We start from the raw sequence: 18,390 nt of genomic DNA, 5'->3' as shown, positions 1-18,390 counted from the left end.
TTACCTTGTTGTTAAACTCTCCCTATTAGTCTCCATGGATTACATAAGTGCCTTTTCATGCAGAGTGTAAGACCGAGTAACATTTCTGCTTGTGTAAGAGCAAATAACATTTCTGGTTGTGTAAAGCATTTTAATTTTGGGTTTTTGGGTTGGATTGTTTTGTGGGGTTTTTTTCCCCATTAAAATTTTAGATGGCAAAAAGAGATTTCCTGAATTTAGTTGGAAATGTGACTTCAAACATGAGAGAATACTTTTGGTAGATAAAATACTTAGGATGACTTTCTGCTTTCAAGAGGATTTCTTGAAAAAGCTTTCAGAACTATGATACAATTCTCCAAGAACACAGAACTTTTGTGAGATAGCCAAAGTACCTGTTGGGAGTACTTTGGAAGAGACATATGTTTTCCATTGCAAGTAAAAGTACTATTTGATGTAAAGTGTTGTGAGGATTTTGCTCACTATACAGTGGTAAAGGAGTGGATAAACAGAATACTCTGTACAAAATACTAATGTTCTTTCTGAATATGGGGCACAGAGTGCTTGTTTGCAATTTGGGCATATTACTCTACCGAGAATGGATTGGAAATTGTCCGACTTTCCAAAAATATTAGTCTTAATGTAATGTTCTCTCTCTGGGAAGCTTTCTTTTCTCAAATAAGATAGAACAGTATAAAGGCTTTGTGCTGTGTTGATTGCTGACTTTCTGACTGTCCTTCCAAATGTGTGTGTGTTGTTTTGGCTTAGATAGTTCAGAAATATTGTGGTTTTGGGTTAAATAAGATCATCAGTTCCTCTCGGAACGGACAGATTTGAATGTTCTGCAAACTTAGTAACCTACTGAACTTTCCCTCCACTGTTCTCTTACAGTCATATACACACAATCTTTATGACTCTAGTCCTCAGAGACATGATATTTTGGGGTGTGTGAGTATTGTACTCAGGAGGGAACCTGAAGTAGTACATAGTGCTATTTATATTCAGCAGTTAGTAACAGAGCATGAACATCCATTAATGCTCCCACATTAAACACAGCTTTAACTGCAGTTTCAAAGATCTGCTGGTTTTGCTTTTTTCGAGTCTCAAGGCTGATTAATAATATCTTAATAAAAAGCTTAATAGTGCATTAAACTAAAAAAGGAGAAAAGTTTCTTATTATGAGACAACTTGGTAGTTCACTAAACAGAACAATAAAAACCCTTCTGAAAATCTGTTGCCTGGCTGCAACAAAATGTTCAACAATCAGCTTTCAGAAACCACACTGATGTTTGATGTAGCATTTAAATGTTGGCACCCATATGTTTGGTAACACTAGGCTCTGGCCTTTGAAGTTTGTGAACCCTCATAAAAAGTTATTTGTCTGTCTTAGGTAGAAATTTACTCACATTTTGCTTTCTACAGTACCAATATTGGTATTGGGCCATTTGGGGAGGTGGGTGATCTGAAGATCTGTAGTAAGAATGACACATCTTTTTTATTTAAATATTATTGCTTTTTAGGCACTGAATTTTGGAGATATGCCGAAGTACTTGTGGGAGATTTGGGTACCTGACAAACCATGGGTGGTAAGATATCAGATCCACTGCAATAAATAAAATAAGAATTTAATTTTAAGATAGGTATTTTTGGGCCCTGCTGTCACTAAATTCAATGGACTGAACTCCTGCAGGGCTCATAAGAAGTGCAGTACTACAAATGTATACAAGTTTCCTTTCTTTTCAATATTGTCACACTGGTGCAAAGTTGAAGTAATGCCTGTAGTAAAGTAGAACTGTGTGGTAGCCTTTGACAGGGGGAAGCCAGCATTTTTCAGCTGAAGTTTATAATAAGGCCATTTCTCTTATCTTTACTCAGACAAGTGAGTGGCTGGTTACTGCCTCTCAGAGCAATTAATGGCTCAGAGCTGGACCTACTGAAGAGTACCCTTCTCCAGGCATCCTCTTGAAAGTCTGATTTAACACTTCCTTCTGGACTCCAACCCACTAAGCCAGGGAAAATAACAATCTCATTTGAGCTTCATGTGGACTTCTCAGAAAATGATCATGGCAGATGCTGTCTGTCCCCCACTATCAGAGTCAGGAATCAGAGAAGAACCAGAGTTCAATGCTTTGATTTCTAAAGCCCTGCATTAAGGAAGAGCCATGGTCTGTTCAGATAGGTACTTTTTTTTTTTAATTATTATTTATTTTTTCCTCAGAAATACAGTCTAATATGTCAGTTTCCACACTGGATTTTTGTGCAAAATATAGAACTGTAGAATCTGCGCACTGTATTTTTTTTTTTGGAAGAGTCACTTCAAAGCTAATACTGAAAAACTCCATATAGAAGCTCAGAACTTTCTAGTGTTTTAAAGGTTGAAGGCAATAAATGCAATTTAAATTTAGTTGCATATTGTTGCATATTCAATCACATTTGTTCAACTATTTAAACTATATATTTACAGTACAATGTTATTTCCTTTTAAATATAGGCCTCGTTCCCCAAAACTACACACTTTTCGGTATTTCCTTTAAGCTACATCAGAAGAAAATTTCCTGGAAACTGGAGTTTCCTGTATCAGATTATAAATGTAAAACTACATTTTCTAACTACCTACTGGATATTTGAATTTTTAGCCTTAATAGTAGGATACATTAGCTTCAATGTAGGCATTTCAGAGATAAGGCGATTGCTATAATTTTTTTAGCGTAAAATATTCTAAATAAACTTTGTTGAATCTCTATTAGTGTAGAAAAAAATTATCTAGATTAAAATCCCCTAGATATCTATCTGTCTCCTTTCTAATAATACAGAATGCAGTGGTTATAAATAAATTGATTACCACAAGAATTTTAAAGGAAATTTTCAGTAAAATAAAGGGATTAGACACATTTGAAGCCAAGTAATTCATAGTGAACAAAGTAATAAGTGGGATTCACAGTTGAACTAGATGATCATTGTAGGTCCTTTCCATTTGGAATGTTTTATTTCATTCTAATTAGAGCCCAACACTATAAATGTAAAAAAACTAAAACTAAAACTAGCCTATAGCTCATTCTAAATTCTTTTTATGTCAGTAGATAATGGTTGGATGTCACTGAGAAGGATTCAGGAACACCAAGTGAGACTAAACATGCACATACGTTCTTAGCTCAGCTTTGGTAGATCTCCTTTTGTATTGGTCCTGAGTGCAGTGTTTTAGCAGAAGCTGTAAAGCCTAATACTTTATTTCATTGTATATTAATTAAAAAAAAACAACTTGTAGTGTACTGATTTATTTAAATGTAAGGGCAGTATATATGTAATGCTTCATGATCAAGTCCAATTTTGAGGGAAAGTATATTATTCTATACATCAAAATTTAAAAGTTGGTGTCGTAAGAGCTACAGATGTTAGGGAAATGTATATGTCAGCAAGGTAGATGTTAATTACCAGGAAGAAAGTACTAAAGTAGCTCAACAGGAAGAAAGTTCTAAGCTTTTAAGCTAATTTCTGGAACATTTTATGTAACTCTCTCCCTAAGAAGTGTCCTTGTCAGACAGTTTCTTTTCAGCTGGGTTCAATACTTCAAGAGATTTTAAAAAATGAGTGAAATATTTCCCATTTTTGTTCTAAGTTTAAAAAATGGAAAAAGTTATTCTCTTTACCAGCTGATATTGGACATAAACCCCTTTTTTTTTCTTTTTCTTTCTGGTTTTTTTTTTTTGTTTGTTTGTTTGTTTTTTTTTTTTTTGTTTTTTTTTTTTGATAGCTGACAATGATAGCCTGATCAGTTTAATTAAGGCTCCTTTTCTCTGCCTGTGAATGTTAAGCTTAGAAAAAAATCCTCCAAGCTGTTACTTATGTAAATCACTTTAGGTGTACTAATATATTTTTATCATTTTAATACTGATAGATGTTCACAGTCTGAGAAATATCTAAGTAATGTTGATGATCTCTTGAGTGAATGAGGACTGCACATTTTGCAATGCATTATTGAGTATGAATAAAGTCATCTTGCAGTCTTCCTTTTTTTTAAAAAAAAAAACCTTGACTACTTTGCACATCTAAATAGCACTTATACAGCCTCTTTCAAAATGATTCTTGGCAAAGCAAATCTCCATTAACTTGTATCTAGTAGAATAAAAAAAAAGAGAGCCTTAAAACAAGTTTTGGTCTTGATGGATTTTTTATTTCTTGAAGTTCAATTTCAGTCATTTCATCCTTTAGCGTTTGTGGTAGATGGTCCTAAATACTAGATGCTGAAGCTCTTAGGAAAGTGTCTCATGTAGGTGATAAGCAAATAGCAGTGCAGACAGCATGATTTTACAGGGGAACTGGGCTGGGGTGGGATGGATGCAGGTATGGAGACGCAGAATTCAGTGATGAATAATCTAAAATGTACTTAGGATGTGGGGAAGATGAGAGCATGTGGATTGTACTTTTTCTTTTAATAAGCCTATTCTACAACAGACAGCTTCAAACACACACACACACACGTGCACACACAGACACACACCATTAAAGCTCCATTTCCATCAGCCCAATTCAAACCAGGTTGCAGGGCTACAGGATACACACCCCAACTGCACATCTTGGCTGGGCCCTAGCTGTCAACTGGAGTCTTGTGTGTGAAGTTCAGGCTTAGTCTTGTGGGATGCTGGATGCCCATGAACGTGTTCACTTATGAGGAGTTAGTGTCTTAAATGTCTGTGAATTTATAAATCATACTGCTGGTGTAAGCCACTATAAACCAAGCCAGTGAGCCTGAGGCCTCACTTGTCACGTGGCTTCAGGCCAACGTCCTTGATGTCCTCCATATGTAAGGCCAACTAGCAATTGTCATGGAGGTTATTATCACTCTGTTCTCCCAACCCAAACCTGTTACAAAGTGTGAAGTCAGCAGCAATTATGTAATGGAGTTCAGCAGTGCAGCTTTGTCTTGCCTCTCATACAAGGTTAATTTTGTTATTTGCAGATGGGCATTTTTAGTTGTGGTTGCATTTATCTAGGCTGTGCTTTTGGGTGGATTCTTATCTTGTGTCATGTGATCAAAACAATCCCTTCTAGGAATATAGTGGTAATTTAGCACTGACAACATTAACATCTGTTCCTTGGGGGTGGAAATACTGCTTCCCACCCCAACACATTAATATACAAATGTGGGAATATGCTTGTATAGGAAGGAGGAAAATAAAAAGATCAAAAGCAGAAACAGAAGGGTGGTTTGTGGGGGATATAATATGAGCACAAATCTTGTGACTGAGCTTGACCTAAATTAACAGAATCTTTCTTTGAGAGAGGAAAGAGATGCAGACTCTAGGAAATTGGCTAAGGTTAAAGAAAAGAATCCAAGACTATTCAAATATTCCACTTGATTATGTACCAGGTAAATTATTTGATTTACAAGCAATAGATTGTGGAGGAATACCTTTTTGTCCTGGAAAACAAAGCCCAACCAAACAAAACCAACAAACAAAACCAACCAAACAACCAAAGCCAACAAAACAAAGCCAACAAAACAAAACAACAATTTTTTTCTGTGCTGTTCAAGCTAGTCAACAATAACTATTTCAGCAGTATAAACTGCTCTTACATCTCAAATGTGAAGTGAAACTGAATTTATCGGGTTTATATAAAAAGAAATATCTACATATATATCTTGACTTCACTTCTTTCCCTAATTGGTAACATGCAATGTATGATTCTCATTTTTGATTCACCCTGTTGGTGTCTGCACCTCCCCTTAGGGATCCAAGCTGTTTTCCTCTCCTGCTGTAATTGAAATCAAACTTGTTGCAGTTTGTAATTGATAGTAAATCTAACAATCTAATGTTTTATATGAGACAGATGCACAGCAGAAGCACATGAAGCAGCATATGGAAAAGCAAGTGCCCCACTGGGGTGAAGATAGATCCATTCTTGTTTTGTTAAACAATATTTCAATACTTCGATCAACTAGTTCTCCTACATTTTAGTAAGTTAAGAGATATGTGTAGAATATTTGGAGTATATGCACTGTATTAATAGAAACAGTTAGACCACATCTTTCAGTGCTCATGAGGAACTGTACTTCCAGACTCATATATTTGCTTTACCTACTCTTTTCTCTTGAGCTGTTAAAGAAAATATTCTAGTTTCTATCTCATTGTTGTTATGTCAGATCTAATGGTTCATAAGGGAATATAATCTAGATGTTCTCTCTCACTCTTGTTTTAGCATCTAGTATAAGGAATGCATCTTTTTGTCTCTGGGTGAAGACATTTGCTAAGAATCTGCTATTGGAAGCAGGACGCTGCTGTCTATGAGCAATGCATAATATATTCCTGTTTTTCTTTCTTTAGTCATATAATGCTTCCATTCTTAGTGAATAAAATAGTAAGATATTTCTAAGTATTTTTCTATATCTCCCTCTCTCTCACACTCTCATATATAAGGGATAAGAGAGCCAGTCATGAATGTCATATTAAGTAATACTTTAATATTTTAAAACATGTGGGGTTTCCTTTGCTTTCTCTTTTCCCTCTCTGTTGTGGATCTACTCTAGTTTCTACACTGGGAGGGTTATATAGTTTTAATAGCATTCTTCTATCTCTCTTCGTGACACAACATACTGTAATTAAATATAGAACTAAAAAGAAGTTGTAGGTTAATAATAACTGTGTTTGCTGATGGGTTTCTTGAGATATTTTGAGTCATATTTTCTTAGCAGAAATAATGTAATAGTTGCCTTTGTGGATTTCCTCATATCTGGTTTTGAAAGGAACCTCACATGTTCCTCCCAGTGCTACTGATAACAGGCTGTTATCAGCACATCTGAGTCAAGCAGACTAAAGCTTTGAACTATTGCATCTGTAACTAAGATTGAAGACCTAGTTTAAGTCAAAAATTGCACTTATTCTGTGATGCTTCTGACCCTAAAGATGTTGTCCTGTGTAAAGTTTAGCAGGATTTCTCGTGGGGTAGCAAAATTCCTTTACGTATATCTAAATAAATATTAGCTTTCTGGTGAATACTTATAAAGAGATTTGGAAGAAAGGTAGTTATTCTGTAACTCCTCAGATAATACCTGGTTTCTCAGGGATGTGAGAAAAAATAGAAGGGGAATTAACTTCCTTACTCTGTTCACAATCACATGGAGATTATTCTCATTAAATATTTATCCATCATGGAGGAGGAAGAGAGTTGAGTAATCAAACCATTGGTGTTAATCTAAATGTCAAACCACAATTAGAAAAAACATCCTTATAATCAAATTTTATTGTGGTTTCTCAGTCTGTGCTCTGAAAATATCCGTCACTCAAGAATTTCCAGTCTGAGGGAAGAGAGTGGATCCAATATGGATTTGAATCAAATTTCCTGAATGTTTTCCTCTTATTGAAAATTCCATAAGCTTTCTGTGACTCAGTAATCCCTTCAAAAGGTTAATTTGAGGCTGTTAGTCATTTCTTACAAATAGATTTTTCTCCAACTTGATCAGCTCCTATGCTGAAAGGATTCTATGTTTTCCTTGCTGCTATTGAGGTACCTGTGGACAACTTAGCCAGCTTGTCAAGCCTTCTCTGAATAGGAGCAGAGACTTCCATCGTGCAGAGCACTTTCCACCTGCTTGGTGTTATCTGCGGACCTGCAGAGGATGCCCTCTGCCTCATGATCCAGTTGATTAACGAAAGCATCAGCCGCTTCATTAGCCCAAATAGCTATCCCTACAAACAAGATGCCATTGGAACTGTTTGAACCTGACAGTCCAAGAAATTTTTCCAGGCACCTGGTAGTCCACCACTCAAAACATATTTTCACCAATTTATCAGTGTGGATAAAATAAAATATTAAAAAAAACCCTCAAAACTGAGATCAAGGAGACGCTTTTTCACCAAGGCAATGATCTCATCACAGAAGACAGTCAGTTTGGTCAAGAATGATTTGCCCTTGGTAAATGCATGTAGGATCTCCTACTCTGTGTGCCTGGGTGTAGTTTCCAGGAGGGTTTTTTTGAGTAGTGAGCCTAAGCTGACTGACCTGCTGTTCCTCCAATAATCATCCTTCTTTTTTAAAAAGTGGGCGAATTTTCCCGTCATCAGAAACCTACCCTAATGACTGGACATTTGTAAGACCATAAACAGTGGCTGATGTCCCATACACTTAATTGGTTTGTGCCTCAGTCTTCTACTGGGAATAATACTTGAGTCTCCCAGACTGGCACAGGCTCAGAGGAGGTTTGACACAGGCATTACCACTAGAAACTGAAGAAAAGAAGGCATCTATTTACCTCAGTTTTTCCATGTTCTTTGCCACAAAGTTCCCTACAGTGTGAGTGATAGACCCACATTTCCCTTTATCCTCCCTTTGGTGATAGCATAACTTTATTTTTACGCATCCTAGTCCTCAGTAGTGTGAACTCTAAGGCAGTATTGGCTTTTGTAATTCAGCTGAGCACTATCAGGATTTCCCCATTATCAAGCTGACCTTATGCTGTGCCTGTTAAGACTTCCTGGGCCTCACGCTGGACTTTTCCTGTGCTTTGAAGAACTTGTCATTGATGATCAGTTGGCTCTTTTGAGCATCTTTATCGTCCGGGGTAGTCCCATTAGACCCCACCAAGCAGATCTCTAACAAGTTTAAATCTACTTTTCTGAAGTCTAGTTTTGTAGGTGGTTCTTTTTTTTTGTACACTTTTTTAAATAAAGCCAATTTTTGATGGTGGCCAGAAGTCTCTTCAAATTTTAGTGCTTCACCATTTTGCCCTTTCAGAAGATATTGGGAGGGTTTTTGCTTCTTCTGAGAACCACCCTTGTGATTGGGGGGCTTCCCCAAATTTTGTAGAAGGGGCTTCATTTCCTCTACTTGACCAATCAGTCTTCAGCAGACACTCGTTACTGCACCCAACCTGACCTTGATCCATCAGCTCCATCAGTTAATCACCTGCTCCAGTGCAAATCCCCATGGATTCAAACTGTCTGTGTGCATAGAGAGCAACCTCTCCTCCTCACTTGTTCTGTGGAGCCTGTATGAACTCCCTGTGATTGTTTCCAACTCCACGTGTGTTTGTGTACAGACACTTGAGGTGAGCCCCCGAGCTGCACTGTTAACAGAGCATGATCCCCAGATGTTACACATGTGCCTGGCAGGTTTTCACTTTCTTCTATTCCTCCTCTAAGTCTCAGATCACTTGTTCACCATCTCTAGATGATTGAAATGCTTTTCACTAGACTAGCAAGCTTCTCTGCAAGCCTCTTTTAGAAGCTGAGTCTTGGTCCACTTTATTAAATATATCATGAATATATCATGATAAATAGAAATATTTGGCATATATGTTTAACGTCTGCATACAGAATATCTATGCACATATTTAGTGTCTATCCATCCTTACATACTGTTTGAAAGTTCATGAAGAGAACAGACACTTTGTATATATTGTTTTGCATTTGTGCACAGCAGGAGAAGGAGGAGAATGTAAGAAACTTCCTGAAATACTGAATAATTATCTTTTTGATTTGATGTATTGCCTTCAGCTTTTTATCTCCTACGTGGCTTACTGGCAGTATTATCTTTCAATCTGATTTTTCAAATGGTACAATGTGTTTTTGGCTTTTTGAACATCATTGGAATGAGAAACAGAAAGCAGTCATACATATGCCTGGCTAATTTGATGGTGATGATTTATTCTTTTTTGTAAAGAAAGTGTTGAAATGTTTTGGAAAGCCTGGTCCTGTATAAGGATTCAAAACACAGGAGCTAAACAGACTCAATGTTCATATTCTTTTCTTCTAGAATTATAATCACATATAAAATAGAAGAAAAAATAAAAATCATGAGTGTGTAGTATTCTAAACACATTTGACATGTAGTACTGAATTCTGCTATCAAAAAAGACATTTTTACATACTCCCACAGATTTATTTCTTTAAAAGCTGTTTTCCTTGGTGGAAAAAAAAGAAAAAAAAAGATAATTTTTTGTACATTTGAATATTTTAAGGAAGATATATTTATTATTTTATATTACTAAGATGTCTATCTTTTCTGGTAAGTTGGGCACAACAGAGGTTATCTAAGTGGGTATTTTTGCTAGTATATTGGCATGAGAAGTCTCTTGGATGTTCCTGTGTTTATACCATTCTTTATGCTCTTTTGTTTTCTTAAACCAATAATTAACATTGTTGGTGGGAGACATGAGGAAGTATTCATGAGAACAGCTCTTCACAAGTTTTCTTCACCTGTCCCATGCCTAATAAAGTAAAATTACTTTCCATGCTGAAGGAAATTCTTTTCAGTTGCATTTTTCCTTGGAGGAGGAGAGAATTTAAAAGAACATTATGTCTCAGAACTCAAAGATTTTATGACCACGTGTTAAATGCAAAGGTGAAGTAGGATAAAAATAGACTACAAATGTGATTCATGATAATAACAACTTTAATCTTTTAGTGGGGGAAAGGGAGGGACATTTCCTTTGACTGAGGATTATGATTCAGAATTTTTTTTCTGTTGACATTCACCTGAGATGTTTTTTCTTAAATTCTTCTAAATATTGATTGTATTAGAGACCATACAACATGTTTCATAGTATATTAATTGTCAGCACCCTGTGATTAGGCAATGGACTGAAGCGTTAGTACTTCACTGCCTGAAACTGCAGTTTAAATACCTACATTGTGGATACTTAACTTCGGGTGTCTGAGCCTAGAGTTGCAACACAGCCTTCACGTGCATACTGGTTTTGCTTTGTTGGGGGATGTTTATGCTGTTTGTTTTGGCTTGTTCGTTTTTTTTGTTCAGATTTGTGTGTGTGTGTGTGTAGTTTGGGTGTTTAGTTGCTGTTGGTTTTTTTCCCAAGTCATATCCAAGAATTTGTTAAAGCCTGGGAAAACTCTACTCACAGAGGCTGAAGTGGTGTATGAGTGCCCATAGCTTTTGTCCATCTTTTTTGTGCCATGTGACATCAGATTATGCTCTCAGCAAGACCTGTGAAAAATAGCCCACTGAGGTCAGAATTTGGTACGTTTTCAAATGCAGAAATTGAATAAGGACATGAAATGTCAGTATAGACTAGCAGGAGTGTTTTGTGAGGATAAACAGAGGTGACACAGAAAATGTAATTCAGTACCATCTTTGTCAATGATTGAAGTAGCACAGATAAGGATAATGCTATCCTGATTAAAGTCAGCAGACATTTGCCACTGACCTTCATAAAGCTTCTGGATTTTACCCACTCTATGTGACTAAACTGGAAGTTGGCCAAGTAGGTGCCAGAGATTCTTCTCATCAGTAGAAATTTAGTCCATTCTGGGTAAAACCTTTCTTACTCTTCCTGTCATCAGGGTGAGATACATAGACATTACTTAAGACATTTAAAAAGTTTTTCTCATTTGTGATCATTTACCTGATTTGAGCAGAGAGGGATAAAACATTTGTAGTGACTTTAGTAGCCTCTGAGGACTGAAAATATGAATAAGAAAGAGATTTTTGGTTTTTTTTTCATGCAATATCTATCAGATTAATTGTTTCTGGTTTAGGATTAATGAGGCTTCGTGGATAGGGATAAAGTGGATAAGCAGTCACTGATCTTTGTAGGAAAGAAATGGAAAGTATTTTATTCTGAAATGTTTCAACAGTGCTGAGTCTTTGAAATCAATTTTCTGGGTTTAATACAGTGCTGTTTCGAGCTGTCATATTTCTAATATATTGCAGCACTGTAAACCCTCACATCCTGGACCTTCCTTTAGAGGATTGGGTATATATGCCTGGGTACGTGAATGCAGCAATCAGGAAATAGCACAAAGTGAAATGGCTGTTACTGCATGTTTTTCAGCTTTGCAATGTGGTACAGATCACAGGGGTTTATTACCAAGAGAGGGTTGTTGATTTTGGTTTGGAGTGGGTTTTTTATTCGTTCTCTTTGTTTTTCTTTGTTTTCTAATTAGATGATCTTCACCATGCTTTATTTTTCACTATACCCTTCCATTGTCAGAAACAATGCATCCATTAATAACTATCCCTCCCTCACTAGATAATTTCTTATCATATAGTAAAATAAATCATTACATTTTTTTTCAGACTCTCCTGTTTCTTCTCTTCCCAAACCCCAACCTGACCTCTACCAACTTCTGTTAGGTTCAGAAGCAGAGGCTTTAAAAAGATGAAAGCTGCCAAGTGTATTGGCTTGCAATTCATTTGTACACTTTTCAATTTATAGAACCGTCCCTCAGCCTCAGTTTTTAATTTGGTGCTTTAGATGAAATCCTATTTGGGGAAATCAATGAGAAGTTAACCAAAGCCTAGGCAGCTGCAGTGGTTAGAAGCTGACAGCTTTGATTGCATGCCAAACTGACATCTAGGTTTAGTTTTTCTGTGTTACTTATTCCTCATTCTCCAACCTTTTGCCACATCACATGACGTTATCCTATCAAGCTTTGATAGTGGTAGGGGAGAATTTGTGTGCTGAACAGAGCATTGCTTGTTACCTTATACCACAATTTTGCAGTGACAGAAATATCAAACAAAAGAAAATGTATAGCAGAAATAGATATTTAACATGATTTCTGACAATTTTCCAGCTGCTATGCCTGTTCTTCTGATGCCCTTCACTGCTGATGATTTAAACAAAGCTATTGATTAAATCATATCATTGGTTGAAGGTAAAAGGCCAAAGATGAGTTTATACAACAAAGGATACAAACAAAAATATATTATTCGTACTCACTGCATATAAAATTAGTGTGGGTCAATTCACGTTTTCCACAAAATTTCTTTAAACGTTTTGTGGTTTGTAATATTTAAAATGTTTTTGATGAATTAATATGACCATTAAACTGAATGATAGCAATGAAATTAGGACAGATAAAATAACATGAATTTCCCTCCCCCATCTTATACATAAATATACATTTAAATCTATGTATAGAATATATATAAACATATAAACCATAAAAACTACTGAGAAAGACATTAAGTGCAGGTAGCAGCTACAGTGGGAGCTGCAGGTTGAGGTCTGGATGGGAGCCCAAGGCAAGAGGCCGTGAATTGCCCACCCTTTGTACAATGAAGGGCACGGGGATGTGAGGCACAGCCAGGTGAGCAGACACTCAGTGATGTGGCAGGAACCAAGGACTCCAGACTTTGTCAAGATTGATAAGTGAGGGGATAAAAGCCAGCATTTCCTTTGTTCTGGGTCCATCCTGGGAGGCACCAGCTTTGGCTATTTCTGTGCTACTCCACCATGAATAAATGGCTTTATGGAATGAGACATCTCAGACTCTGTTGTGGGAAACCTGGGGTCGACCTGGTGAGGAAACCTGGTCTGGCTGTGTGAGTGGGGTGTGTGGGGAGTTAAAAGAGAGACCCATCCAGTCACTGTAGCTGACAGCTGGGTCAGTCTGAGGTGGTGGCCATGTGACTGAAGCAGTGCCTCCTGAAAAGTCAATCTGGGATGTTTCCTTAACAAAACCAAATAAAGACAGTTCTCAGCTATAATGCTGTTTACCTATAGCCATGTGTGTGAGCTATTATTATATATATTATTACTTGTGTAATAGGTAATATGCAGAGGTCAGTTAGCAAAGTGAGTGAAGTGTCTCAAGAAGTCAACAGATAAAAGAACAGATATTTTCTATGAGTCTTATAGTGCCCATAGCCATTTTACCATGTAAATCCAGCCTCCAGATACTGGAGCAGCTGGAGTACCTCCAGCAGCCCATAGTACTACAAACCAGGCATTGTAAGCAGCATGTAACAGAACAGCTTCTAATTGTATTACACTGACAGAAATCAAAGGCTAGAGGGAAAAAAACAGAGACTATGATGCAGAGAGAAGGTGAGAGTGATGGGTGCCTGCCTAAGTCCTTCCCTACTTGTGTGAGGTCTCTCATTGCAGCCATTGGTTAGGAAGAGGGAAATGGGAAAAAGGAACCAGCTTTTGATAATGCTCTTCCATTGCAGGTACGGCTAACATTGAAAGCTCTTCCAAGGAACCTCTTATGTCATGCTTTTATTTTATTCCAGTTGGCTGAATCTGTCCTGCTGAAAGTAGGTCTGAAGCAAGAGTAGGTGTTTGATCTTACTCTGAATAAAGTCAATGCAAAATTGGTTTTGACTTAAGTGGCACAAGTAATGTCCATAGAGAGAAACCATTTAAGCCCTTCCAGCATATTAAGAATATTTCCAATGTAAAATGGGAACTCAGAAACGGAAATCTTACAGTTTTTAACCTAAACTAAATTTTTTGCTGGGCACTTGTTAGGCAAATGAGGATTGCTTTGATATGCTATTATTCACAGTAAGGTTGGAGTTTAATAAAAAGTCAGGAGGAGTAAATTAGATCATCTTTCTGTATCTTTTACTGTACTTTAGATACTACCTCAATATAAATTCCAGAACATAAGGCCAGAGAATGATTTTCAAATGGTGGCCTATAAACTGCTAGTGACCTACTGTTTCAAAAATTATGCCAAGGCTAACTAAGGAAACCCCAAGAGGTTAAATTATATATTAATATCAAAATTATTCATCATTGTCTGTGATTACAGCTGGCCATGTCTTTCCCATATGGCTGTTAAAAAAGTTAACAATTGAAATCAAGTACAGTATTGGCAAGAAGCGTTTCTTTGAGTTTTGGAGTTGGGAGTTTTTTTTCCTCATTAAAATAACAAATCTCAATTTGACTTACGGGATTTCTTTCATCAATTTCCTTTGGGGTGTCTTTTTCAGCTAGCTGGGGTAATTTCTTTTTTTAAATCACCCTGTTATCTTCTTCCATTTTTTACTTTTTTATGACAGTAGAATTCCTGTAAGCAGAAAACTATTTATATTTATCAAAGTAATAAGTATTTTGAATGAGAATTTGTCTTTTGTCTAAGGTTGGAAGTACACCTAAAAATAGAAACTGTGGGAGAGCAAATTTCCAGAAATAGATTGATGTTTAAACAGGTTATCATTTAAGTTGTAGATGTCAATTCAAGGGCAAAACCCCCAAATTACATTATAGGTTCAATGTCTGAGAGTCTGTAAGTACCTAAGCTTTTTCAGTTAAAGTTAGTATTTTTAATAATCTGTCAATGTGGATGCACAGGGTCATCACCCAAATTGGCTGAATACACATTTTGCTGTCAAACCTGTGATATCCAGATATGTTTCGACACAAAGGGCTCATCCCTGCGAATGATCTCCATGAAAAGATATATCATCTAGTGGGTGGATTTTAGGAATGTCTATCATGTGCTGACTGTGCTGAGTACAGTGTGAAGCACCAGCCAACGCCTTTGTTGCACGGAGGTGGACAGATGAAGAGCCAAACTGCAACAGAGGCCTCTGACACAGCTTGTGCAGCACTCTGCTGGGACAGAGCAGGGGCCTGTCCAGGGAGGAGCGTGATCATGGAATGCATCCTTTTACTTTGCCTGTGAAGAATTAACATTTTAAGCATACTGTATTTATTCAGTGAAATTGTACTGGAAAATCACCTACATTACCGACACTTAGTGGGTTTCTTTGAAGCTAGTGTAGTTTCTATATGGCAGGTAATGCAAGAGTTGGGATGTAGGAAAAGAGAGAGAGTTCAAATGTAAGGAATCAGGACTTAGTGGAATATTTTAGGTCAATCTGGTGCTCAATGTGTCTGAACTTTTTTTTTTTCTGGTTTCAGTTCCAATGCTGTTGTTTGTGCAAAGATGATAATGCAAAAGCAGATTTGAAACATGAGTATAGAATCCAGGGCAAAAATTCGAACACATATTTAGAAAAGAAAAGGAAAAACTAAGCAAAAGAAAAAAAATATGTTTTGCTCAGAAATTAAAGGAGAAATTAAGTTTTAAGTGGTAGTTTCACAGAGATGTTTAGCTCTAGATTGATAATATGATCAAGTCTAGAGAGAAATATACATCTGCTAGGTGTGTCCTATTTACCAGCCATAGTTCTTTCCTTCATGCCAGGGGGTCCATTCTGCCTGTTCCCCCACACAGTAGCAAATTCCCTTCCAGGAAGCTCAGTATATTGCAGAATTTAGGTGTTCAACTTCTTCATAAAGTCTGTGTGGACAGCAGGTACATAAACACCCAATGTCCTTTATGGGTCTTTACAATGATCTAAGGCATATTTAGAAACAAAAATCTCACTTGTCAGATTACAGATTTCTTTGTAATGCTACCTAAATATATGGAAACATGTCACTAAGAAGCTTTTGGACAAAACAAAATAAAAAGATGAGAAACACATGTGATTTTTGTTTATTATTATTAAAGAGTGTGAGATCCCTGTAGTGAACATAGTCCACTGCAGGCATTTAGTTCTTATGTAATAACTACAGTGATTTTGAAAATTTGACAAGATGACAAATCATAATTATAAAGATTCTTTTGTACTTCTGTTGTAGTGACTGCATTGAGACCTAGAACTGATTTAAAATTACAAAATGCACGATCCTGCCTCAAATTTTTATCCTACTATTGCAACATTCAGAAGGTATAAAATCACTACCTGCAGATTATATGCAACTTTCATGAGGTCAATGGCAATTTTTCACATCTTATTTAATGAGACATAATTGCACAGCTACAATTCCACGAGTATTTTAATACATGATACTTCACGATCCTTTCCCTTGGAACCACCTTCTTCCTTATTCTACTTATACAGGTTATGCTGCATAATCTACAAAGATTCTGTTGTCTTTCCTTCTGTGGGGAAAATTTAAATTAGTTTATTGTGAAACGAAATTACAGCTCAGTACCCCACACAACATGAATTCTGCATTGCAAACATTACTGATGTTAGGTTTACAAATGCTGGCAAAGTATGTGGAAAGATGGACTGCTGCCTGGGCTGTCTGAAACAAGATATTGAACCCCAGAATGCTAGCATGAAATCCATGGGAGCTTTACCATGATTTTGTAAAATGTCAAATTATGCCTGAAGAAAGATGGACAGCTGTAACTCATAAGCACAGTAGGAACAGATGAATTGCAAGGTCAATTCTCATTCTGGAGTAGAGCACTAAGATTGATTTTTATTTCATTTTTAACTCCACCAGAAGATTTAAAAAATAATGGAATTAGGTTTTCAAGCTTATGCATGAGTGTCCATAGAGTGGAAAGGTTTACTCAGAAGTCTCTTTTTTTCATTTAGGAGAGTAAAGCTTTTGGGTGAAAAGCTCTAATTTTGAACAAAGGGAATGAACGACTAATTTTCATGCAAGTTTTCATGTGCAAGATTTAAACTCAAATCAGTTGTACATAACAAATTTACAACAGATATACCAACCTGCCCTCTCTTGAAGAACAAAAGATGTAAAAATTATATGAGCTATATTGGTGGTGTCACAGAAAAACACATTATATTTAACATTCAATGTTGGGGTAGGTAATGAATTAAGTAGTCAGCATCAGACGCTTCTGGAAGCTTAGATTAAATGAGCTGATCTCCATTTCAGTTTGACAAAATATAATACTCTTGCTGTCCTTTTATTGTTTTTGGCCACCCCTGCCACACCAAATGAATTAATTCAGAGACTTAATTATTCCTTCATCCTTAGATTCCATTTCAGGACTTGGCCCTGGTGAAACCACACTGGCTGTCCTGAATCATCTCCCTGTTCTCCATGTGCCTTAGCAGATCTTCTAGAAGGATCTGTTCTGTGCATTCACAGGCACAAAGGTCAGGTGGACAGGTTGGTTGCTCTCAGGGTTTTCCTTTCTAATATTTATAAACATGGGTGTAGTGTTTTCTCACTGTCCAGGTACTTGAGACTTAGTCTGATTGCCATGACATTTCTAATATCATGGAGAGTGGCTTAGCAAGTGCATCAGTCAATTCCCTTAGGACTCTGGAATGGATCTCATCACATCCCATAGTCTTGTGTGTTCAGGTTCCTCGGGAAGCTGCTCTCTTAAGTCTTTGCCTTCTCAGTCCCCATCTGTAGAAGGGAATGCCCCTAATAAGTGAGAAGGTGACCTTGTCCCTGACAAGTAACAGCTGTGTAATTACCCAATTCAGCCTCGGCCCTGATGAGTCACAGCTATAGCCAAAGAAGATAAGTGTGATAAAGGGGAGTGGGTAAGGTGGTGAGGATCATGAAGGAGGAACCTTAAGGAAGAGAGAATGAGTGAACCATGAAGAAGAGGAAGAAGGATCCTGGGGAGAGAGAATCACTGCTGTGAGGTCAGTCTGAGTCTGTAGTTACAGCCTGTTGTTGGAACCTGCAGTTATGGTCTAGCCAGGTAAAAGCCTGCAGTCAGAGTCTGCAAACCAATACCTGCAGTCAGTGTTTGGCAGGAAATAACCAGCAGTCAGGGGCTGCAAGGGAATCCTACAGCAGGAGCTTGCTGCAGCCAGAGTCAGTGGATAGTTGGAGTCAGGATGGCTGAGCTGTAAAGAGGAATAAACCAGGACACTTTCCATGCTGTGATAAACAAGAAGTCTGTGTCTTGGCTTACTTCTCCCCTCTAACAA

This window comes from Prinia subflava, chromosome 3 (assembly GCF_021018805.1).
Source record: "Prinia subflava isolate CZ2003 ecotype Zambia chromosome 3, Cam_Psub_1.2, whole genome shotgun sequence".
NCBI classification, from domain to species: Eukaryota; Metazoa; Chordata; class Aves; order Passeriformes; family Cisticolidae; genus Prinia; species Prinia subflava.
This window is presented reverse-complemented; position numbering follows the sequence as displayed.